Source organism: Ranitomeya variabilis, chromosome 6 (assembly GCF_051348905.1).
Source record: "Ranitomeya variabilis isolate aRanVar5 chromosome 6, aRanVar5.hap1, whole genome shotgun sequence".
NCBI classification, from domain to species: domain Eukaryota; kingdom Metazoa; phylum Chordata; class Amphibia; order Anura; family Dendrobatidae; genus Ranitomeya; species Ranitomeya variabilis.
This window is the reverse complement of record NC_135237.1, coordinates 88,338,004-88,361,964: the sequence shown is the minus strand read 5'-3', so window position 1 is coordinate 88,361,964 and position 23,961 is coordinate 88,338,004. Positions and strand designations below refer to the sequence as shown.

General features: G+C 44.4%; 1 long non-coding RNA gene across 3 annotated transcripts in view; it reads left to right on the top strand.

Moving 5' to 3' along the window:
- Positions 1-22,222, top strand: part of LOC143781856 (uncharacterized) — a 67,692-nt gene extending 45,470 nt beyond the window's left edge. For all 3 annotated transcript variants that reach the window (XR_013216822.1, XR_013216821.1, XR_013216823.1), the window contains exons 2-3: positions 21,329-21,481; positions 21,578-22,222. This is a non-coding gene — a long non-coding RNA (uncharacterized LOC143781856). The remainder of the gene's footprint in view (positions 1-21,328; positions 21,482-21,577) is intronic.
- The last annotated feature ends 1,739 nt before the right edge of the window (positions 22,223-23,961 follow it).

The following is a 23,961-nucleotide window of genomic DNA, read 5'->3' as shown; positions in this document are numbered from 1 at the left end:
CCGCACCAAGAGGGGAAGAGGATGGACGGATATGCCCCTTCTCCAGAGATTCCTTGATATACGAACGCATTGCGGTATGCTCAGGTACAGACAGATTAAATAATCTTCCCTTAGGAAATTTACTACCTGGAATCAAATCTATAGCGCAGTCACAGTCCCTATGAGGAGGAAGAGCACTGGAGCTGGACTCGCTGAATACATCCTGGTAATCAGACAAATACTCAGGAACTTCCGAAGGAGTAGAGGAAGCAATAGACACCGGCGGGGAGTCACCATGAATTCCCTGACAGCCCCAGCTTGACACAGACATTGCCTTCCAATCCAAGACTGGATTATGGGTCTGTAACCATGGCAGACCCAAAACGACCAAATCATGCATTTTATGCAGAACAAGAAAACGAATCACCTCCCGATGTTCAGGAGTCATGCACATGGTTACCTGTGTCCAAAACTGCGGTTTATTTTCCGCCAATGGCGTAGCATCAATACTTCTAAGAGGGATAGGATTTACCAATGGCTCAAGAACAAAACCACAGCGCTTGGCAAACGACAGATCCATAAGACTCAGGGCAGCACCTGAATCCACAAACGCCATAACAGGGTAGGAGGACAATGAGCAAATTAAAGTCACAGACAAAATAAATTTAGGTTGCAAATTACCAATGGCGACAGGACTAACAACCCTAGTTAGGCGTTTAGAGCATGCTGATATAACATGTGTAGAATCACCACAGTAAAAACACAACCCATTCTGACGTCTATGATTTTTCCGTTCATTTCTAGTCTGAATTCTACCACATTGCATTAAATCAGGTGTTTGTTCAGACAACACCACCAGAGGATTCGCGGCTTTGCGCTCCCGCAAACGCCGGTCAATTTGAATAGCCAGCGCCATGGAATCATTCAGACCTGTAGGAATGGAGAAACCCACCATCACATTCTTAATGGCTTCAGAAAGGCCATTTCTGAAATTTGCGGCCAGAGCACACTCATTCCACTGAGTAAGCACGGACCATTTCCGAAATTTTTGGCAATACACTTCAGCTTCATCCTGCCCCTGAGAAATAGCCAACAAGGCTTTTTCTGCCTGAATTTCAAGATTGGGTTCCTCGTAAAGCAATCCGAGCGCCAGAAAAAACGCATCAACATTTGCCAATGCCGGATCTCCTGGCGCTAGCGAGAAGGCCCAATCCTGAGGGTCGCCCCGTAAGAAAGAGATAACAATTTTTACTTGCTGAGCTGAATCTCCAGATGAACGGGGTCTCAGAGATAGAAACAATTTACAATTATTCCTGAAATTCCTAAACTTAAATCGGTCTCCAGAGAACAGCTCAGGAATAGGTATTTTAGGTTCAGACATTGGACTACTGGTAACAAAATCTTGTATACCCTGCACACAAGCAGCAAGCTGATCCACACTTGTAATCAAAGTCTGGACATTCATGTCTGCAGCAAGCACAAGCCACTCAGAGGTAAAGGGGAGGAAAAAAGAGAGGAAAGAGAAAAAAAAGAAAAAAAAAAACTCAGACTTTCCTTTCTTGTAATCCCACTTCTGCAATGCATTAAACATTCAACCTTGGCCTGGCATACTGTTATGACCCCAATGGCAGAGGGTCTCAAAAATACATACCAAGTCTGCAAACACAAAAAACCAGCTCATAGGGCAGTGGTAACTGGGCTGACCATATATCTAATCCTAGCACCACAAATAGCAGCAGCCGGGGAACGTGCCTACGTTGGTTCTAGACGTCTCGCACCAGCCGGAGAACTAACTAACCCTAGAAGGGAAAAGATAGACCTTTCTTGCCTCCAGAGAAAAGACCCCAAAAGTTGGATACAAGCCCCCAACAAATAATAACGGTGAGGTAAGGAGAAAAGACAAACGTAAGAATGAACTAGATATTTAGCAAAGAGAGGCCCACTGACTAATAGCAGAATATAGTAAGATGACTTATACGGTCAGCAAAAACCCTATCAAAATTTCCACGCTGGATATTCAAGAACCCCCGAACCGTCTAACGGCCCGGGGGGAGAACACCAGCCCCCTAGAGCTTCCAGCAGAATCAGGAATCACATTTAGTACAAGCTGGACAAAAAATAATAGCAATGCAAATAACCAAAAAACAAGGAAGCAGGACTTAGCTTAATTTTGCAAGATCCAGGACCAGCAGACAGGAGCAAACAGAAAGGAACTGATTACAACGATGCCAGGCACTGGACTGAGAATCCAGGAAGTTTATATAGCAACACCCCTGGACTAACGACCCAGGTGGGTGCCAAACTGAGGAAAGACAATCCCAGAGTCATATCACTAGTGACCACAAGAGGGAGCCAAAAAAGTCGAATTCACAGCAATTGTGCCAAACGTACGCGTGGTAATAAATATTCAGGTACGGACCTGTGTATGAATGAGTACGTGTGGGTGTGTCCACTAAAAACATCAGCTGGAAGTACATATCTGGGATTTTGAGTTCTGGGGTGATCAGGCCGTATAGGGTTGCGGCTGTTCTCCGCCCTGGGACCTTCCAGTTGGAGTTCCCCTAGTAATGCATGTACATAACACATGCAACAGGTCGTCACTCAGATTTGTTGCGCCTCCAGAGCCTACGTTCTTACCATGTTGTGAACTCTATTTTTGGGCTCCCTCTAGTGGTCACAAGCGGTACTGTGTAGTGTTGTCTTTCTGCAGGTTGCAGCATCAGCTGGTTCGTTATCCTTGGTTGGTTTCCTATTTAGCTCACCTGGATACTCAGTTCCTTGCCTGCTATCAATGTATTCAGTGTTCTTCAGATTCCTTGTGTCTACCTTGCTCCCAGTCTCTCCAAGACAAGCTAAGTTTTTGTTTGATCATTTTTTGATCATCAGCGTTCATTATGTTTTTAGTCCAGCTCGCTAAAATGTGATTTCCTCGCTTGCTGGTTGCTCTAGGGGACTGAGTTTCTCCCCCCACACCGTTAGTTGGTGTGGGGGTTCTTGAAATCTCAGAGTGGATATTTTGTAAGGGTTTTTTACTGACCGCATAGATTCCCTTTTCTATTTTCTGCTATCTAGTATTAGTGGGCCTCATTTGCTGAATCTGCTTTCACCCCTGTGTGTTGTGTATGTGCTTTTTGGGCTCCCCTGGTGGTTGCTGGTGGTATTGGTGACTTGTTTGCACTTTGCTGCTTCTGTTCACCTGCTTCCATCAGCGTTTGGGAGTTTCCTATTTAGCCTTGCTCTCCAGTCATTTCCTTGCCGGTCATCATTGTAACCAGAGCCTTCGGTTGCATGTTCCTGCTACTAGTCTGCTGATCAGCTAAGTGGACTTTGTCCTTTTGTTTTGTATCTTTTGTCCAGTTTGCAGTTTTTGTAATTCTCTGTAGCTGGAAGCTCTTGCGGGCTGAAATTGCCACTCCTGTGTCATGAGTTGACACAGGAGTCTTAAAGTAATTTCAGGATGGTTTTTGAAAGGGTTTTCAGTTGACCGTGAAGTCCTCTTTTGTATCCTTCTGCTATCTAGTAAGTGGACCTCTCTTTGCTAAATCTACTTTCATACTGTGTATGTCTTTTCCTCTTAATTCACCGTTATTACATGTGGGGGGCTGCTATCATCTTTTGGGGTATTTCCCTAGAGGTAAGCCAGGTCTGTTCCTTCCTCTACCAGGCGTAGTTAGTCCTCCGGCTGGCGCGTGGCATTTAGGAAGCCGTAGGTATGCTCCCTGGCTACTATTAGTTGTGTGGTAGATTTAGCTCACGGTCAACTCGAGTTTCCATCACCCGAGAGCTCGTTCGTTATTTATATGTTTGTTACGTTCCCTTGCCATTGGGAACCATGACAGTATGACCGGACGGTGTTAAACTTATTGGCAGAAGAAAGGAGAGATAAAAGAAGTCTGTAAATTTTTTTTTTTCTTTTTCCCTATGCTTGCTCCATAGTTGGATCAGTTGTATTTCAGCTCTAATTACTGCCTTTGCCTTTCTCTCCTTATAATCCTTGAATGGCTCTGAGCTCACCTGTTTAATGATGGATCCTCAGAGTTTGGCTGCAGGTTTAAATAATCTTGCTACGAAGGTTCAAAATTTACAAGATTTTGTTATGCATACTCCTATTTCTGAACCTAAAATCCCTACACCAGAGGTGTTTTCCGGAGATAGATCTCGGTTTCTGAATTTCAAATATAATTGTAAATTGTTCCTTTCTCTCAGACCTCACTCCTCAGGAGATCCTGTCCAGCAGGTTAAGATTGTAATTTCTTTGCTGCGAGGTGACCCTCAAAATTGGGCATTTTCATTGGCACCAGGGGATCCTGTGTTGCTCAATGTGGATGCGTTTTTCCTGGCTTTAGGGTTGCTTTATGAGGAACCTAATTTGGAGATTCAAGCTGAAAAAGCTTTGATAGCCCTATCTCAAGGGCAAGATGAAGCTGAGATATACTGCCAAAAATTTCGTAAATGGTCTGTGCTTACTCAGTGGAATGAGTGCGCCTTAGCGGCAAAATTCAGAGAGGGCCTTTCTGATGCCGTTAAAGATGTTATGGTCGGGTTCCCTGCGCCTACAGGTCTGAATGAGTCCATGACAATGGCAATTCAGATTGATCGGCGTTTGCGGGAGCGCAAACCCGTGCACCATTTGGCGGTATCTTCTGAAGAGACGCCAGAGAAAATGCAATGTGACAGAATTATGTCCAGAAGCGAGCGGCAGAATTATAGGCGTAAAAATGGGTTATGCTTCTATTGTGGTGATTCTGCTCATGTTATATCGGCATGCTCTAAACGTACTAGGAAGGTTGACAAGTCTATTTCAATTGGCACTTTACAGTCCAAATTTATTTTGTCTGTAACCTTGATTTGTTCATTATCAGTTATTACCGTGGATGCCTATGTGGACTCTGGCGCCGCTCTGAGTCTTATGGACTGGTCCTTTGCCAGGCGCTGTGGGTTTGATTTAGAGCCTCTGGAAGTCCCTATACCTCTGAAGGGTATTGATTCTACACCTTTGGCTTGTAATAAACCACAGTTCTGGACGCAAGTGACTATGCGTATGACTCCAGACCATCAGGAGGTGATTCGCTTCCTTGTGTTGTACAATTTACATGATGTTTTGGTGCTTGGATTACCATGGTTACAGTCTCATAACCCAGTCCTTGACTGGAAAGCTATGTCTGTGTTAAGCTGGGGATGTCGGGGGCTCATGGGGACACTCCTTTGGTGTCCATTTCGTCATCTATTCCATCTGAGATTCCGGCATTTTTGTCTGATTATCGTGATATTTTTGAAGAGCCTAAAATTGGTTTACTCCCTCCTCACAGGGATTGTGATTGTGCCATAGATCTGATTCCTGGCAGTAAATTTCCGAAGGGTCGTTTGTTTAACCTATCTGTACCTGAACATGCTGCTATGCGCGAGTATATTAAGGAGTCCCTGGAAAAGGGACATATTCGTCCTTCTTCATCACCTTTAGGAGCCGGTTTTTTCTTTGTCTCTAAAAAGGATGGCTCTCTGAGGCCTTGTATTGATTATCGACTCCTGAATAAAATTACAGTCAAATATCAGTATCCGTTGCCTTTGCTGACTGATTTGTTTGCTCGCATAAGGGGGGCTAAGTGGTTCTCTAAGATTGATCTTCGTGGGGCGTATAATTTGGTGTGAATTAAGCAGGGGGATGAGTGGAAAACCGCATTTAATACACCTGAGGGCCATTTTGAGTATTTGGTAATGCCTTTCGGCCTTTCTAATGCACCTTCTGTCTTTCAGTCCTTAATGCATGATATTTTCCGTGAATATTTGGATAAATTTATGATAGTGTACTTGGATGATATTTTGATTTTTTCTGATGACTGGGAGTCTCATGTTCAGCAGGTCAGGAGGGTTTTTCAGGTTTTGCGGGAGAATTGTTTGTGTGTAAAGGGTTCAAAGTGTGTTTTTGGGGTTCAAAAAATTTCCTTTTTGGGGTACATTTTTTCCCCTTCTTCTATTGAGATGGACCCTGTCAAGGTTCGGGCTATTTACGACTGGACGCAGCCTACTTCTCTGAAGAGTCTCCAGAAATTCTTGGGCTTTGCTAATTTTTATCGTCGATTTATAGCTGGTTTTTCTGGCGTTGCTAAACCTCTGACGGATTTGACTAAAAAGGGTGCTGATGTTGCCAATTGGTCCCCTGCTGCCGTGGAGGCCTTTCGGGAGCTTAAGCGCCGCTTTTTGTCTGCCCCGGTGTTGTGCCAGCCTGATGTTTCTCTTCCCTTTCAGGTTGAGGTCGATGCTTCCGAGATCGGAGCGGGGGCGGTTTTGTCGCAGAAAAGTTCCGACTGCTCAGTGATGAGACCTTGTGCGTTCTTTTCGCGAAAATTTTCGGCCGCCGAGCGAAACTATGATATTGGTAATCGGGAGCTTTTGGCCATGAAGTGGGCATTTGAGGAGTGGCGTCATTGGCTTGAGGGTGCCAAACATCAGGTGGTAGTTTTGACTGATCACAAGAATTTAATTTATTTGGAGTCTGCCAGGCGCCTGAATCCTAGACAGGCACGTTGGTCGTTGTTCTTTTCCCGGTTTAATTTTGTGGTCTCGTACTTACCGGGTTCTAGGAATGTGAAGGCAGATGCTCTTTCTAGGAGTTTTGAGCCTGACTCTCCTGGGAATTCTGAACCTGCTGGTGTCCTTAAGGATGGAGTGGTTTTGTCTGCTGTCTCTCCAGATTTGCGACGTGCTTTGCAAGAATTTCAGGCAGATAGACCTGATCGTTGTCCGTCTGGTAGACTGTTTGTTCCTGACGAGTGGACCACTAGAGTCATCTCGGAAGTTCATTCTTCTACTCTGGCAGGTCATCCGGGAATTTTTGGCACCAGAGATTTGGTGGCTAGATCCTTCTGGTGGCCTTCCCTGTCTCGAGATGTGCGTGTTTTTGTGCAGTCTTGTGATGTGTGTGCTCGGGCCAAGCCTTGTTGTTCTAGGGCTAGTGGGTTGTTGTTGCCCTTGCCTATTCCGAAGAGGCCTTGGACGCACATCTCTATGGACTTTATCTCGGACCTCCCTGTTTCTCAGAAGATGTCTGTCATCTGGGTGGTGTGTGACCGTTTTTCTAAAATGGTTCATTTGGTGCCATTGCCTAAGTTGCCTTCCTCATCTGAGTTGGTCCCTCTGTTTTTTTCAAAATGTGGTTCGCTTGCATGGTATTCCGGAAAACATCGTTTCTGACAGGGGTACCCAGTTCGTGTCTAGATTTTGGCGGGCAGTCTGTGCCAGGTTGGGCATTGATTTGTCTTTTTCGTCTGCATTCCATCCTCAGACCAATGGCCAGACGGAACGAACTAATCAAACTTTGGAGACTTATTTGAGGTGTTTTGTGTCTGCGGATCAGGATGATTGGGTTGCCTTTCTGCCGTTGGCGGAGTTTGCTCTTAATAATCGGGCTAGTTCTGCCACTTTAGTTTCTCCTTTCTTTTGCAATTCAGGGTTTCATCCGCGTTTTTCATCTGGTCAGGTTGAATCTTCGGATTGTCCTGGAGTGGATGCGGTAGTGGATCGGTTGCATCAGATTTGGGGACAAGTGGCGGATAATTTGGAATTGTCCCAGGAGAGGACTCAGCAGTTTGCTAACCGCCGTCGTCGTGTTGGCCCCCACCTTCGTGTTGGGGACTTGGTGTGGTTGCCTTCCCATTTTGTCCCTATGAGGGTTTCTTCTCCTAAATTTAAGCCTCGGTTCATCGGTCCTTATAGGATTTTGGAGATTCTTAACCCTGTCTCCTTTCGTTTGGACCTCCCGGCATCTTTTGCTATCCATAATGTGTTCCATCGGTCGCTGTTGCGGAGATATGAGGTACCGGTGGTTCCTTCTACTGAACCTCCTGCTCCTGTGCTGGTGGAGGGTGAATTGGAATACGTGGTAGAAAAGATCTTGGACTCCCGTATTTCCAGACGGAGACTTCAATATCTGGTTAAATGGAAGGGCTATGGTCAGGAAGATAATTCTTGGGTAACTGCCTCTGATGTTCATGCCTCGGATTTGGTTCGTGCCTTTCATAGGGCTCATCCAGATCGCCCTGGCGGTTCTTGTGAGGGTTCGGTGCCCCCTCCTTAAGGGGAGGGTACTGTTGTGTATCCGCTTTTTGGGCTCCCCTGGTGGTTGCTGGTGGTATTGGTGACTTGTTTGCACTTTGCTGCTTCTGTTCACCTGCTTCCATCAGCGTTTGGGAGTTTCCTATTTAGCCTTGCTCTCCAGTCATTTCCTTGCCGGTCATCATTGTAACCAGAGCCTTCGGTTGCATGTTCCTGCTACTAGTCTGCTGATCAGCTAAGTGGACTTTGTCCTTTTGTTTTGTATCTTTTGTCCAGTTTGCAGTTTTTGTAATTCTCTGTAGCTGGAAGCTCTTGCGGGCTGAAATTGACACTCCTGTGTCATGAGTTGACACAGGAGTCTTAAAGTAATTTCAGGATGGTTTTTGAAAGGGTTTTCAGTTGACCGTGAAGTCCTCTTTTGTATCCTTCTGCTATCTAGTAAGTGGACCTCTCTTTGCTAAATCTACTTTCATACTGTGTATGTCTTTTCCTCTTAATTCACCGTTATTACATGTGGGGGGCTGCTATCATCTTTTGGGGTATTTCCCTAGAGGTAAGCCAGGTCTGTTCCTTCCTCTACCAGGCGTAGTTAGTCCTCCGGCTGGCGCGTGGCATTTAGGAAGCCGTAGGTATGCTCCCTGGCTACTATTAGTTGTGTGGTAGATTTAGCTCACGGTCAACTCGAGTTTCCATCACCCGAGAGCTCGTTCGTTATTTATATGTTTGTTACGTTCCCTTGCCATTGGGAACCATGACACCTGTGTATGTGCCTTCCTCTTACCTCACCGTTATTATTTGTTGGGGGCTTCTATATCTTTGGGGATTATTTCTCTGGAGGCAAGAGAGGTCTTTCTTTCTCTCTAGGGGTAGTTAGTTCCTCAGGCTGGCTCGAGACGTCTAGGATTTTTAGGCACGTTCACCGGCTACTTCTAGTGTGTTTGGATAGGTTCAGATTTGCGGTCAGTCCAGTTTGCCTCCTCCCTAGAGCTTGTCCTATGTTTGTTACTTAGCTGGAGTAATTTGTGATCCTCAACCACTAAGGATCATAACAGTATAGCTGGCCAAAAAGTGTTTAATGCATCGCAGAAGTGGGATAAAAAGAAGACCTGAGTACATTTTTTTTTTCCCTCCCGCTTTTCCTTTGCTGCAGTCTGTTTAGCTTCTTTCATCCCCTTGAACTCTGGGTGGTTTTGAGCTCAGCTGCAGACATGAATGTTCAGACTCTGGCTTCTAGTGTGGATCATCTTGCTGCACGGGTGCAAAGTATTCAGGATTTTGTTATTCATAGCCCTATGTCTGAACCAAAAATACCCATCCCTGAGTTGTTTTCTGGAGATAGATCTAGGTTTCTAAATTTTAAGAATAATTTTAAGTTATTTCTATCTCTGAGACCTCGTTCCTCTGGTGATTCCGCTCAGCAAGTTAAAATTGTTATCTCCTTGTTGCGTGGCGACCCTCAAGATTGGGCTTTCTCTCTGGCGCCAGGAGATCCTGCATTGCTTGGTGTAGATGCATTTTTCTGGCTCTTGGACTGCTTTATGAGGAGCTTAATCTTGAGAATCAGGCAGAAAAAGCGTTGCTGGCTATCTCTCAAGGTCAGGATGAAGCAGAGGTGTATTGTCAAAAATTTCGGAAATGGTCGGTGCTTACTCAATGGAATGAGTGTGCCCTGGCTGCAAATTTCAGAGAAGGTCTTTCTGAGGCCGTTAAGAATGTTATGGTGGGGTTTCCCACCCCTACAAGTCTGAGTGATTCTATGGCTTTAGCCATTCAGGTTGATCGGCGTTTGCGGGAGCGCAAATCTGCTCATCCTTTGGCGGTATTTTCTGGACAGAGACCTGAGTCTATGCAATGTGACCGAACTCTGACCAGAATTGAGCGACAAAGTCATAGACGTCAAAATGGGTTGTGCTTTTACTGTGGTGATTCTACTCATGTTATCTCAGCATGCTCTAAACGCTTAAAAAAAAATCGCTAAACCTGTCACCATTGGTACTATACAGCCTAAATTTATTTTGTCTGTTACTTTGATTTGTTCTTTGTCGTCCTACCCGGTTATGGCTTTTGTGGATTCGGGTGCTGCCCTGAATCTGATGGATTTGTCGTTTGTCAGGCGCTGTGGTTTTGTCCTGGAGCCTTTGGAATTTCCTATTCCTCTGAGGGGAATTGATGCTACGCCATTGGCTGAGAATAAGCCTCAGTATTGGACGCAAATGACCATGTGCATGACTCCCGTACATCAGGAGGAGATTCGCTTTCTTGTTCTGCATAATTTGCATGATGTTGTCGTTTTGGGTCTACCATGGCTGCAAGCTCATAATCCAGTTTTAGATTGGAAAGCTATGTCTGTGTCAAATTGGGGTTGTCAGGGAATTCATGGCGATAATCCGTTGGTGTCTATTGCTTCTTCCACTCCTTCTGAGGTCCCTGAGTTTTTGTCTGACTACCAGGATGTATTTGATGAGCCCAGGTCCAGTGCCCTGCCCCCTCATAGGGATTGTGACTGTGCTATAAATTTAATTCCTGGTAGTAAATTCCCTAAGGGACGACTTTTTAATTTGTCTATACCAGAGCATGCCGCGATGCGGAGTTATATAAAGGAGTCTTTGGAGAAGGGACATATTCGCCCATCCTCTTCCCCTCTTGGTGCAGGATTTTTTTTTTGTGGCCAAGAAGGACGGTTCTTTGAGACCTTGTATAGATTATCGTCTTCTGAATAAAATTACAGTCAAATTTCAGTATCCTTTGCCACTATTGTCTGATTTGTTTGCTCGGACTAAGGGTGCCAGTTGGTTCACCAAGATAGATCTCCGTGGTGCGTATAACCTTGTGCGCATTAAGCAGGGAGATGAATGGAAAACAGCAATACGCCCGAAGGCCATTTTGAGTACTTAGTGATGCCTTTTGGACTCTCTAATGCTCCTTCTGTGTTTCAGTCCTTCATGCATGACATCTTCCGAGAATGTCTGGATAAATTTATGATTGTTTATCTGGATGACATTTTGGTCTTTTCTGATGATTGGGAGTCCCATGTGAAGCAGGTCAGGATGGTGTTTCAGGTCCTGCATGCTAATGCTTTATTTGTGAAGGGCTCAAAATGCCTCTTCGAAGTACAGAAGGTCTGCTTTTTGGGTTTTATTTTTTCTCCTTCTACTGTGGAGATGGACCCAGTCAAGGTCCAGGCTATTCATGACTGGACTCAGCCCACGTCTGTTAAGAGTCTTCAGAAGTTCTTGGGTTTTGCTAATTTTTACCGTCGTTTCATCGCTAATTTTTCTAGCGTGGTTAAACCTTTGACGGATTTGACCAAGAAGGGTTCTGATGTGACTAATTGGTCTCCTGCGGCCGTGGAGGCCTTTCGGGAGCTGAAGCACCGGTTTTCTTCAGCTCCAGTCTTATGTCAGCCAGATGTCTCTCTCCCCTTCCAGGTCGAGGTTGATGCTTCTGAGATTGGAGCAGGGGCTGTTTTGTCACAGAGAAGCTCTGATGGCTCTGTGATGAAGCCATGTGCTTTCTTTTCAAGAAAGTTTTCGCCTGCCGAGCGGAATTATGATGTTGGTAATCGGGAGTTGTTGGCTATGAAGTGGGCATTTGAGGAGTGGCGACATTGGCTCGAAGGAGCTAAACATCGTGTGGTGGTCTTGACGGATCACAAAAATCTGATTTACCTTGAATCTGCCAAGCGCCTGAATCCTAGACAGGCTCGTTGGTCGTTGTTTTTCTCCCGTTTCAACTTCGTGGTCTCATACCTGCCTGGTTCGAAGAACGTGAAAGCTGATGCACTTTCTAGGAGTTTTGTGCCTGACTCTCCGGGAGTTTCTGAGCCGGCTGGTATTCTCAGAGAGGGAGTTATTTTGTCTGCCATTTCCCCAGATTTGCGACGAGTGCTGCAGAAATTTCATGCGGATAGACCTGACCGTTGTCCACCAGAGAGACTGTTTGTCCCGGATAGATGGACCAGCAGAGTTATTTCCGAGGTTCATTCTTCGGTGTTGGCGGGTCATCCTAGGATTTTTGGTACCAGAGATTTGGTGGCTAGGTCCTTCTGGTGGCCTTCCTTGTCGCGGGATGTGCGTTCCTTTGTGCAGTCTTGTGGGATTTGTGCTCGGGCTAAGCCTTGCTGTTCTCGTGCCAGCGGTTTGCTTTTGCCTGTTCCGAAAAGGCCTTGGACGCACATTTCCATGGATTTTATTTCGGATCTTCCAGTATCTCAGAAAATGTCTGTCATCTGGGTGGTGTGTGATCGTTTTTCCAAAATGGTCCATTTGGTGCCCTTGCCTAAGTTGCCTTCTTCCTCCGATTTGGTTCCTCTATTTTTTCAGAATGTGGTTCGCTTGCACGGCATTCCTGAAAATATTGTGTCTGATAGAGGATCCCAGTTTGTGTCCAGGTTTTGGCGGACTTTTTGTGCTAAGATGGGCATTGATTTGTCTTTTTCGTCGGCCTTCCATCCTCAGACTAATGGCCAAACCGAGCGAACTAATCAGACGTTGGAAACTTATTTGAGATGTTTTGTTTCTGCTGATCAGGATGATTGGGTGACTTTTTTGCCTTTGGCCGAGTTTGCCCTTAATAATCGGGCTAGTTCTGCTACTTTGGTTTCGCCTTTTTTCTGCAATTCTGGTTTCCATCCTCGTTTTTCCTCGGGTCAGGTTGAGCCTTCTGACTGTCCTGGGGTGGATTCTGTGGTGGATAGGTTGCAGCAGATTTGGAACCATGTGGTGGACAATTTGAGGTTGTCACAGGAGAAGGCTCAGCGCTTTGCCAACCGCCGCCGCGGTGTGGGTCCCCGACTTCGTGTTGGGGATTTGGTGTGGCTGTCTTCTCGGTATGTTCCTATGAAGGTCTCCTCTCCTAAATTCAAGCCTCGCTTTATCGGTCCTTATAAGATCTTGGAAATCCTTAACCTGGTGTCTTTTCGTTTGGATCTCCCAGCATCGTTTGCCATTCATAATGTGTTCCATAGGTCTTTGTTGCGGAGGTATGTGGTACCTGTGGTTCCTTCTGTTGAGCCTCCTGCTCCGGTGCTGGTCGAGGGCGAATTGGAGTACGTGGTGAAGATTTTGGATTCTCGTATCTCTAGACGGAGGCTTCAGTATTTGGTTAAGTGGAAGGGCTATGGTCAGGAGGATAATTCCTGGGTTGTCGCCTCTGATGTTCATGCGGCTGATTTGGTTCGTGCCTTCCACGCGGCTCATCCGGATCGCCCTGGGGGTCTTGATGAGGGTTCGGTGACCCCTCCTCAAGGGGGGGGTACTGTTGTGAACTCTATTTTTGGGCTCCCTCTAGTGGTCACAAGCGGTACTGTGTAGTGTTGTCTTTCTGCAGGTTGCAGCATCAGCTGGTTCGTTATCCTTGGTTGGTTTCCTATTTAGCTCACCTGGATACTCAGTTCCTTGCCTGCTATCAATGTATTCAGTGCTCTTCAGATTCCTTGTGTCTACCTTGCTCCCAGTCTCTCCAAGACAAGCTGTTTTTGTTTGATCATTTCTTGATTATCAGCGTTCATTATGTTTTTAGTCCAGCTCGCTAAAATGTGATTTCCTCGCTTGCTGGTTGCTCTAGGGGACTGAGTTTCTCCCCCCACACCGTTAGTTGGTGTGGGGGTTCTTGAAATCTCAGAGTGGATATTTTGTAAGGGTTTTTTACTGACCGCATAGATTCCCTTTTCTATTTTCTGCTATCTAGTATTAGTGGGCCTCATTTGCTGAATCTGCTTTCACCCCTGTGTATGTGCCTTCCTCTTACCTCACCGTTATTATTTGTTGGGGGCTTCTATATCTTTGGGGATTATTTCTCTGGAGGCAAGAGAGGTCTTTCTCTCTAGGGGTAGTTAGTTCCTCAGGCTGGCTCGAGACGTCTAGGATTTTTAGGCACGTTCACCGGCTACTTCTAGTGTGTTTGGATAGGTTCAGATTTGCGGTCAGTCCAGTTTGCCACCTCCCTAGAGCTTGTCCTATGTTTGTTACTTAGCTGGAGTAATTTGTGATCCTCAACCACTAAGGATCATAACATACCATCACCATCGGGCTGCGTTTGCTATGACTTTGAGGACCAGGTGATTACTGAGTTGCATACTAGTGGGTTGATGCGTCCTTGATGTACATCATTTCAGGTTAAGTCCTGTCTTAAGGGTCCAGAGTCCCTTCGCTGAATGGGGTGGGGGTGGGGGGGTACTGTTACGATTCATTATGGAATTTGTGGCAGCTGTAGTTCTGCTGGAATGGTGCTGTGGGAGTTCAGATTTCTGGTGTCATTTTTTATGGTGCTGTGGAGCTTAGCAGCAGAGCCTGAAGCTGAGTATTTCTTTCTTTTTCTTTGCTTGTCTCTTCCCCTGTTTTTACTATCTGCAGTGGTGAGGCTTGCATCCTTGCCGGCCAGTGCATTAGCCAGGGTACATTGTGGTGGAAATCAGGGACTAAGCACGTGATGGTGGAGGGGGGAAGGACCCACATAGGGCATTAGTGGAGCTTAGGGACAGACACATGAGCCCCATATATTACTCCATACTTAATGGGCCCCATATATTGTTCCATACAGTATATGATGGGCCCCATATAATGCTCCATATATAATGGGCCCCATAAAATGCTTCATATAAAATGGGCTCCAGTATCCTCATATGATGTTCTATTATATGACAGGCCCCATATATGATGCTGCAGTGCGTGATGGGCCCCATATAATGGGCCGCATATATGATGCTCAAGTGTATGATGGGCCTCATAAAATACTCCCATCTCCTTTATTGTGGTTGCATGTGAACTGGGCACGCCTATGTGCGTCACAGATATGGGCGGAGCCAAGCACCACTTTTTTTTTGCTCAGAGCTGTGCTCTGCTGTACAAATTCCCCGTCACCGATCATAGTGTTCAGCACAGTAACAGGATGACCAGCCATTAATGGTGAGCATAGGTCGGCAACCTGGTAATGTACTACTAATGTCAGGCTATGAGCTGTTCTCACCTCTGGAAGAAGTCACCTCCGCCCCAGCTCTGAGCGGTGAGAGCAGCACTGATGAAGTGACTTGTTCCAGTGATGAGAACAGGTCAGAAGCCTGGTACAATGTCAGGCTGCCCAACCTGTGCTCACTGCCGCTGTCACCAGGGTGGTCAGAGCACAGCAGTGTAATTATCATGCTGCGGTGCTCTGAACACTGACTCAGCTCTGCTCAGTCAGTGTAAAGCCTCATTTAGATGTCTGCAATGCAGGGGCACCTGAGTGCAGCTTTACTGATGTGCTTTAGAAACGCAGCAGTAAGCCTCATTCAGACGTACCTGCATTACAGACATCTCAATGAGGATGTACAATGAGCAGAGTTGTGTATCTAATCCCATCATGTGTGATAGTCTGCTGAGCCATGTATCTAATACCATCATGTGTGAGTCTGCTGATCCATGTATCTAATCCCATCATGTGTGACAGTCTGCTGAGCCATGTATCTAATCCCATCATGTGTGACAGTCTGCTGAGCCGTGTATCTAATCCCATCATGTGTGATAGTCTGCTGAGCCATGTATCTAATCCCATGTGTGAGTCTGCTGAGCCGTGTATCTAATCCCATCATGTGTGACAGTCTGCTGCAGGGTGGATAAAAATCAATGTTTTTTAAAAAAAATCAAAAAAATCGGATTTTTTTGATTTAAATCGGATTTTTTTCAATAAACTGCTTTTTGAGGAAAATATTTTACCATCCAAAGGTTCTTCCATCATGAGATAAAGCTGAGTTGTTTAAGGGCCCCTTCACACTGTGCAATCAAAGTCTGAACGAGCGTTCGATTTGTGACGTTTATCCATCCTCGTTCCGAGGTTGCAAAGTGTGACATGGCGTTACGATTTGCGACGCAGCCCAGCATCGTACGATGTGAAAGAAAGAGCAGAACTTTCTTTCGTCGTAAATGTCCCGCTGTGGCGGTCGAAATCGTAGTATGTGACGGCGGTCATACGAGCTCGTAATGCGACTACGTGGGTTGGGCTTCCGCATACCTGTCTCCTGATTGGGCGTGACGTTTTAGCACGCCCATGCTGGTAATACGTCACGCTCGGAGTCGTAGGACTATGGCGGTGTGAAGGGTAGCGTACAATTGCGACGCGTGACGTTCACATCGCAACTACGTCAGAAAAAGCGTTAACATCGTAGAGTGTGACCGCTGGCTACGAGCTCGTACTGCGATGTCGAATATGACGCAAATGCGTCGTAATCGTAGCAGAATCGACCAGTGTGAAGGTACCCTAACTCAGTAGAATAAAGGCTGTATATGTGTAACATTCACAATGCCATGCTCTTCGAGAGGTTTCTGTAGGATGCTGACTATCCAACAAGTTTGGGCATGTCAACTGAATGGAAAAAGAAACTAAACCAAAAGTGAAACCAAGCTAGAAGTGTGGAATTAAAGGGGCAGTATGAACAAAATGTGGAGGCTATTAATAGTTTATACAATTAAGACATGCTGCTTTTAAACACCTACCTATTGCCATATAGTAAAACAAAAAAGATTTTTACTTACTTTGGGGTCCCCCCCTCACCCTGGCGTTAGATCGTTGCACTGCTCTCACTTCTCATTTTAATCGTGATTTATATTAAAAAAAACCTTTTGATTTAAATCAGTGATTTAAATCATGATTAAAATCATGATTTAAATCGATCCGATTTAAATAGAAAAAAATCTTTTGATTTAAATCGTGATTTAAATCATGATTTAAATCGGCGTGATTTAAATCAATCCACCCTGGTCTGCTGAGCCATGTATCTAATCCCATGTGTGATAGTCTGCTGATCCATGTGTCTAATCCCATGTGTGACAGTCTGCTGAGCCGTGCATCTAATCCCATCATATGTGACAGTCTGCTGAGCCATGTATCCAATCCCATCATGTGTGATAGTCTGCTGAGCCATGTTTCTATTCCTGTCTCACACATGATAGCATTAGATACACTACTTAGTGGACTGTATCACACATGATGGGATTAGATACACAGAATGTGTCACACTGTGTAGTCTGCTGAGCTGTGTATTTAATCCTATCATTTGTGACACAGAATTAGAGGAGTGGTCACACATGTGATCAGACCCCTGCAGTCATAATGTGAGCCTGTACTACACCAAGTTTAATAAGAACGGGCATCTTCAGATTGGTGATTTTTCAAAATACCATGTATTAAGAAAACCCCTTAGGTTCAGTATTTGCTGCGGATTGGACGCTACGTACAGCTGCAGCGTCCAATACGCAGAGCGCAGATGTTACAGCATAGTGCAGGGGATTTTATGAAATCCCATCTCCACTATGCATGCAGGGACGCATCCGGCGGGCCTGCGTAACCGAACATGCGGTGCATCTTTCCAGACAGCAGCATGTCTATTTAACTTGCGGAGACGCTCCACAGTCTATGAATACCCAAACCAATACCCAATACCTCCACTACTTTGTGGAATGTCGGCATACAAAGGCAAATACCACAACCTAAAGCCAGAAAAAAACCCTCAATAAAAGATTTTACAATATGTGTGAAACCAGAGGGATAATACAATTGCAGGTTAAAAAAGTTGACTAACAGGAAAAAATAAAGTTTGGCACAGGGCTCGGAGCGGTTTAAAAGAAACAAACCAAGTAACACTCATCTGATGGATCCCCCCCAGCTCATGTTCTGTCGAGGCCTAGGTCCCCTACTGGTCACTGCTTCGTCATCTCAACACCAGGATATGCCACTTTGCTGAAGTGGGTCTCCATTGAGGCCAGTGATTGGCAAAGTAGGCATTTTGCTGCATTTCCCGAGTGTCAAAAGCTGGAACATTACGCATGGATGAAATAGAAATTATTTGATCCTTTTTTTTTTTAAACCACACTCTACCCATGTGAAAAAAGTCCCTACTGGAGAGCACCCTTTAAATAAAGGGATGGTCATAATAGACAATGGGGTTTAGTAAGAAGATTGGGTGTGTTTAGTACGGCAAGGTCTTTGGCCTGTCCTGCTGAATCTCTCCCGCCTATCTTAGCTTTGTACGTAGAGACATTACTATATAGTGTGTTTATGGAATTCAGAAAATAAAACCATGCAAATGAGAACTAAAGAAGCTACCACAGCTGCCAAACAGGTTTTGTATATATTTTACATAAATACGAGGTGGTGTAATGTAACAAGCGCCTGAATTTTCCAAAGCAAGGGTTGTTTGCATGATGAACAGAACTTTAAGAATTAAGCTATGTCATTAAATAAGTCAATTTGTGGGTACAATATCCTACACTCTAGGGGCTCGTACATATGACCGATTGTATTGGACCAGTGCTATCCATGGTTTTTATGAATAGCACTTGCACCCATGTTATTCTATGGGACTGTGCACATGTCCTATTTTCTCTTTGGACAGAGTGGTCCGATTTAAAAATCTTAGACATGTCAGATTTTGATCTGAGTGTCGAATCAAAATTGGCAAAGAAAGTCTATAGGTCCGCGGAAAACATCGGTCTGCTCTTGGATCACATCCAAGTGTGGTCCGATTTTCATGGACTGACAAAATGGAGAGGGTGAAGACATTTTTTTCTCTCCAGCTCCGGGAAAAAGGTCATTTTTGTAAACTCTGTTCTTTTGATATTAAAGGTAAAAAGTACTAATATGTGCAGTCTTTTGTACTGTAAAGAACTATATTGCCCCATAGACAATGTTTGGATGGACATCTTTGTTTGGGAGTTATCACCTGGATTGCTTTATTCTCCACCTGAATGACTAGTGCAAGATTTATTGAACATTAATAAAGAAACCCTTTGCATATACACCCACATTACATAAGAGGAACCTCGGTCCAACTATTTTGAAATTTAGGATTAAAAACAAGATCTATAATCTGTCGAAGGAAACCAAAATTATTGGTGAAGAATTATCCAAATTTTTGTATCTGATTGCTCATCCACTCTGCTTACAATATTAGCTTTCAAAAAGCCACAAACGGCTGGAATTGGTAATTTTTTAAAGACAATTTAGAGAATTTGCTTCTTCTATAAGAGATGAGCAGTCTTATACTGGGGGTTGTCACAGTTCCAGCCAACTGAACTCTGGTTCCTTCAGATTTGACAATTTTTTTTTATAAATGATCTAGATAAGGGAACTGAAGGTAAACTGATCAAATTTACAGAGGATGTAAAGCTAGGAGGGATAGTCAACACTAGAGAAGACAGAGGAAGGATTCTGAGGATTTATATAAGCTTAAATAGAGGGCAGCAACTAATTGAATGATATTTAACGAAGAAATGCAAAATTTACCTCTGGGAAAGAAAAATGAAAATTACATCTACAGAAGGGGAGCAATAGAACTAAGCAACAGCACGTGAAAAAGACTTGGGTATACTAATAGGATCACACACTGCGCGAGTCAACACTGTGGTACAGCAGCAAAAAAGGCAAATACAGTTCTAAGATGTATTAGGAAAATCATACATGAAGTAATTATCCCCCTCTACTCCTCCTTGGTCAGGACGCATCTGGAATACTGTGTTCAGTTCTGGGCATCACATTTAAAAAAAAAAAATTGAAAAACTGGAGCAATTTCAGAGATGAGCTACCAGGTTGGTGAGTGGACTGCAAAGTATGTACTTCGAGGAACGGTTAAAGGATCTGGAAATGTTTAGCTTGCAAAATAGAAAGCTAAGAGGAGACTTAATAGCTGTCTACAAATATCTGAAGGAATATCACAGTGTAGAGGGATCATCCTTATTCTCATTTGTACATGGAAACACAAGAATTAATGGAATGAAACTGATAGGGAGAAGATACAGATCAGATATTAGTAAAAACTTTTTGACATTGAGGGTGATCAATGAGTGGAACAAGCTGCCACGAGAGGTGGTGAGTTCTCCTTCAATGGGAGTCTTCAAACAGATTCTGGACAGACATCTGTCTGAGATGGTTTAGTGAATCCTGAGCTGCACTCAGCAGGACACTATGAGCCCTGAGGTCCTTTCCAACTCTAACATTCTATGAAGTCTATGCATGTCAGTTAACCATTTCAGGGGTTGTCCGGCCTTAGGGTACAAGTCTGCAGTCAGTCTATGTGACAGCAGACACCTGAATCCTCACATCGTGATCTGTGAGATTTTTCTGGTGCGAGAAGCGGGCAGTCACTTGTGCGATTTACATTCTTCTGGCTTCATTTTCACTAGACTTGTCCGGCCTCGCTCAATACACTTGCACTAAGCGAGGTTGCGCACGTCTAATCGGCATATGACTGCATACTTGTAGTCAGGTGGCAGCCACTCCCAGCACCAGAGAATCCTTACAGCACACAGTGCAAGGATTCACAAGTCTGCAGTCACATAGAGTGACTGCAGACTTGTAGGCTAAGGATGGACAACCCTTTTAAAGAGTTATAGGCGATCTATGAGGTCCTGTCAAGGTCCATTTACTTCGTGGAACATATCTAGGTTCCTGGAATCATCTTTACTAACAATTTAGTTTTTATTCAATGGTTTTTTTTTTGTACAAAAAAGTAAAGGATTCAATAAATTCAAATGTGGCACCGACACATGCCTAGAGTATGTCCATAGTAACCCTCAAAAGCATCACATACGATCGCTCCATGTCCTGTGGTGGAGGCGATATATACATGATATTCCGTTATTTGGAAATTATAATATGAAGATGCTGTCCTACTAAGAAAGATAGATTTTACTGCAGTTGTCCCTAGCCTCACGTCACCTATCTTATTCATGCTCATCAGGGGCAGTAGGTATTTAATATGGTACCATATGTAATTGCCTTATACACTTAGTTATTTGCTGCTCACATATTTCCTGCCAACATTTTCTGTATAACTCCTTGGAAACCACCCAAGTTACAGCTGGTCTTTTTTCCATTCCCATAATAAATCTACCAACACTGATGTTGGAAACAATTTAACAATTAGAAACATATAGAGATCTTGATTAGGAAATGTTGGGCAGGCATCTGACCAAGTGCACTTTTCTGAAATGGATGGAACATCTATTGATTTCCACTTAGATGCTATAAGTATTTTTGTTACAGCAAATAGATGAGTTGCGAGATATTTAATTTTGGGGGAAGTCGATTTGAATCAAGCGAGAACGAAACCAGTTGAGGAGACAATTCGACTACAGAGTTGTTACTATTGCTCAACAAATTAGCTACTTCTTTCCACGGTCGATTATTTTAGGACATGACCAGAAAATATGTAATATGTTAGCTTTTTGAGTACAGTTCCTCCAGCATAAGTCCAATCCGTCCTCAAAAATCTGCTCAAGTGCACTTTTTAAGGCAGTAACCACTATTTCTTGTTAACCTGGTCTAGGGCATGGACATGAGCACCACTGCCGTTCCACATCATTGGACCTGGACCGGCGGGTGAAGTGCCTGGCGACACGAGCCCCAACTTAAGCTAGGTGTGCATCCGTGGTCACATGCACATCCAGATGAAGCGTATTGCAGCGCACTAACTTGTCAGGTAAAAAAACAACACTTTATTTGAATAAAGACTACCCCACATTATCCCTTGTTCACCAATTTATTGACAAAGTTTTTTAAAAAAAATGTCATGCAGGTCCGAAATAAGTCAACAAATCCTAAGTAGTCCAGAAAACGATGCCTAAAAAACATAAAAAGGCAGAAATAAAAATAATAGACACTGCTGCTATTCACAGGCACCAGGTACTGACTTCAACTCTCATCAGAGAAGAAGAGTCTCGCTGCACGCAGCGCAGCGGGTGACGATAGTCAATGTTGCCGTCAGTACCCGATGCCTGTGAATAGTAGGAACTTTACTGCTATCCATAGTCGCTGGAGAAGGATTTGGGGAACATGGACTACGGCGGAGCTTCGTGTCAACAAATCCCGGTATGGCAGACACATCACCCCCCAAATGATGAGGGTGTCATGTGATTGGTCCAGGCACTCTATATATGTTATATTCATTTGCTCTATTGCATGTGCATGAGTAAGATCCCTAGGGATCGAAACGCGTTGCTATCATCTTGTAATTCACCTGTTTCCACCTGTTACCTGTAAGGATTGTCCTTTTAAACTACATGTTGGACGAATAAAGAATTTTACCATCTTACTGGAGCTGGAGTATCTACGATTTTCGTACATTTCAGATCTCACAATGTCTATTGTTTTATTTTCCAGAAATCACATCCACATTGCTTGACCTGTTAAACGCAGATTTTGTGCAAACATAATACAGCAAAAAAACTTCATCAATGATACTATGTGACAATATGGCCCTATACAGAATTGTTTGTATCCCTAATCATTTCAATATTAATTGACCTGTATATATTTTTTTTCACAATTCATTCTGCATAAATTAGCTCTAAATCCTGCCTTAGGGCTGTTTCACATGTCCTGATATTTCCGGTACCAGAAAAAACAGTCCCGAAGATATCAGTGTCCACATGTACTGGCGCCTGGGAAGCAGCGGTACTGTTCACGCTGTTCTCCTACACACTGACCCAATAGTAATCTAGGGGCTACACACTGACGTAACAGTAATCTAGGGGCTACACACTGACACAATAGTAATATAGAGGCTACACACTGACCCAATAGTAATCTAGGAGCTATACTTTGACCCAATAGTAATCTAGGGGCTACACACTGACCCAACAGTATTCTAATGGCTACACTCTGACCCAATAGTAATCTAGGGGCTACATACTGACCCTACAGTAATCTAGGGTCTAGACACTGACACACTAGTAATCTAGGGGCTACACTCTGACCCAATAGTAATCTAGGGGCTACACACTGACCCAATAGTAATCTAGGGGCTACACACTGACCCAACAGTAATCTAGGGGCTACACTCTAACTCAATAGTAATCTAGGGGCTACACACTGACCCAATAGTAATCTAGGGGCTACACACTGACCCAACAGTAATCTAGGGGCTACACTCTAACCCAATAGTAATCTAGGGGCTACACACTGACCCAACAGTAATCTAGGGGCTACACTCTAACCCAATAGTAATCTAGGGGCTACACACTGATCCAATAGTAATCTAGGGGCTACACACTGACCCAACAGTAATCTAGGGGCTACCCACTGACCCAATAGTAATCTAGGGGCTACACACTGACCCAATAGTAATCTAGGGGCTACACACTGACCCAATAGTAATCTAGGGGCTACCCACTGACACAATAGTAATCTAGGGGCTACACTCTAACCCATTAGTAATCTAGGGGCTACGCACTGACCCAATAGTAATCTAGGGGCTACCCACTGACCCAATAGTAATCTAGGGGCTACCCACTGACCCAATAGTAATCTAGGGGCTACACACTGATCCAATAGTAATCTAGGGGCTACACACTGACCCAACAGTAATCTAGGGGCTACCCACTGACCCAATAGTAATCTAGGGGCTACACACTGACCCAATAGTAATCTAGGGGCTACACACTGACCCAATAGTAATCTAGGGGCTACCCACTGACACAATAGTAATCTAGGGGCTACACTCTAACCCATTAGTAATCTAGGGGCTACGCACTGACCCAATAGTAATCTAGGGGCTACCCACTGACCCAATAGTAATCTAGGGGCTACCCACTGACACAATAGTAATCTAGGGGCTACACACTGACCCAATAGTAATCTAGCGGCTACCCACTGACACAATAGTAATCTAGGGGCTACAGACTGACCCAATAGTAATCTAGGGGCTACAGACTGACCCAATAGTAATCTAGGGGCTACACACTGACCCAATAGTAATCTAGCGGCTACCCACTGACACAATAGTAATCTAGGGGCTACAGACTGACCCAATAGTAATCTAGGGGCTACACACTGACCCAATAGTAATCTAGGGGCTACACACTGACCCAATAGTAATCTAGGGGCTACACACTGACCCAATAGTAATCTAGCGGCTACCCACTGACACAATAGTAATCTAGGGGCTGCCCACTGACCCAA